This window comes from Lupinus angustifolius, unplaced genomic scaffold (genome assembly GCF_001865875.1).
Source record: "Lupinus angustifolius cultivar Tanjil unplaced genomic scaffold, LupAngTanjil_v1.0 Scaffold_327, whole genome shotgun sequence".
In the NCBI taxonomy this organism is placed as follows: Eukaryota; Viridiplantae; Streptophyta; class Magnoliopsida; order Fabales; family Fabaceae; genus Lupinus; species Lupinus angustifolius.
This window is the reverse complement of record NW_017727734.1, coordinates 472,023-474,395: the sequence shown is the minus strand read 5'-3', so window position 1 is coordinate 474,395 and position 2,373 is coordinate 472,023.

Sequence of the window (2,373 nt, the reverse complement as noted above, 5' to 3'; positions counted from 1 at the left end):
GATATAAATGAGAAATATTTTCCTTGAGAAAAGTAATTAAAATGATATTCAGGCTCTTCTCGCTAGAGCGAGACAGCTCTCGCTTGAGCGAGAGGGCTCCATACAGACAAGACTTCTTTTTAAGTCGTCTGAATGATAACTCTCATATATACGAGAGCCTAATGGCATGTTTGCCATCAAGAAGTTGTAATGGTAAATAACTATATGAAATTCTTGAAAGTAATAAAAGTAAGGAATTGTTTTATTAAGGGCGAGTCCCGAGGGTGTGATATTATGTCCATGCAGCGAGATCGTTTGACTGTAAGAGGCTTGGCTAGAGGAGTCATCCAGGATAATTCAACGATGGTGCTGAGAAGTATTATGTTGTGCCCATGCAGCAACATCGTCTGACCGTAAGAGGCTTGGCTTGAGAGCTGTCCAGGATAATTAACCGATGGTTCGAAGTGGTGTCGAAATTATTCTCTTTTTGTTTATATGTTAAGATCGGGACCCACTAGAAGCATTCCCGATGGGAGATATCTTAGGATGGGCAGATCGCTAGAAAAGATGGATTAAAAGACATAATTTGCTAATTTCGGTTAGGGTGCATATCCATGGTCAAAAATAAAGTAGTGGAGAGGAAATATACAGGAGACGAATGATCCTCGAGATGTTGAGAGGGACGGCGTTGATGGTGGTGATTCATCAGCAAAGTCTTGAGGGAGAGTCTAGGTGAGAAGAGTCCTATGTATTCCTGGATGAGGTATTCTATTGGATCGGACAGTGCTCATAGCGCAAACTATACGATCTCTGACAATCCCTCTTTGCAATTAGGATCGACGAGAGGGATACCCAGAAAGTGTTTGATACGACACCGTCCTGAAATGGACAGTTCAGTTGGAACAGATTGGTCATATATGCTAGTGAGGAATAATTTTGGTGCGATCAAATCGGCTTGTTATGGGAACTTTACTCTCGATTATTTCCGAGTAGTTATTTGAAGGATAAAGGAGTAAGGATGGTGGACTCATGCATCACATTGCATACATGATATTCTTCGATATTGATTCTAAATTCTCTAGTTTTATACTTCATTCATCATTATTATATGCTTGTATGATCACATGATATATCTTTAATCGTGGGTTCTATTGGTGTATTATTCCATATAATTCCACGACGTCGATGACATGTTTTTCATAGATGTTTTACTCCCTCTCTTTTCTTCTGGTGTATTTGTACGCATGTTCAGATGGACCCATCAGCACTGATCAGAGGAGGGGACATGGAATGTTGAGGGTAATCGACACACTTACACAAGTCCTTGCGACCTGGAGCTGGATTGGGTAAGCAATGACTTAGTTCTGCATCTTCCACCTTACTACACAGTTAAGGAGGCATCATTCACTTTGCTCGACCGAAGACATGCAACCGCTAGAATTTCTGTACCGGCTGAAGTTCGAGGCATACCAGAAGTTGTTAGGACCTGGCCCCATTCAGGATTCTTATCATCAGGATCGACGCCAAGAGAGACATATGCGGACCCCTCGATGGATTGGAGAGCGGGTGAAGTGGAGGAGGAGGATGACGCCAAGAGAGACATATAGCTTATCTGCATAGAAGATTCAATTGAGGTAATTGAGATCTCTTCTGAATCGGAGGCGGAGGAAGACCCTAGCGAGGATTCCAGTGCACCTCCGATTTAGGAGGTTTCTCTTTTGTTTTCTTGTGATAGGAACCTGTGTGAGGTACTTTTTGTAATGTCAATGCCCTGACATTATTTTCTTTGTATTTTCAGTTTTTTTTATTTCTGGCGATGATTTGATTTCGCCATGTAAAGAATTCTGTATTTATTCAAGAATTTTATGAATGAGAAGTATTCAGAAAAGAATTGTGTTCATTTTATTATCTTCATTGTATTAATAATTTTACTTCCGCAAGGTTTGAAAATATGACGTCTTGAAAATGGAATAAGGTAAAAGTGAAAATGATTTATAAGTTATAGGTTAAATAAAAGAAAAATAAGGAAAGAAAATTTACCCATCTTTCTAAGAAAAATTTACCCACTCCCTTAGTCACCATGAAGTGACACTTCTCCCAGTTCAGTACCAGGTATTCAATCGTTCCGGCCTACACTGACCTTACATGCTTTTCTTGTGTGACTTTGTGTGATTGTTTGATTGTTTATGATCTTCGTTTGAAGATGTAAATGTCATGAACTTACGATTAGAGGATTAACTCATTCAAATATGATGCACTAAGATTTCAAATGACTGGACATGGAACTGCAAAGTTGGACTTCATGGTTGCAATGACGGCGTCGGCTCAGAGTGTGAATGCTAACTTGCATCAACTGAATCAACAACAACAACAGTCACAACAACCCCAAGGACC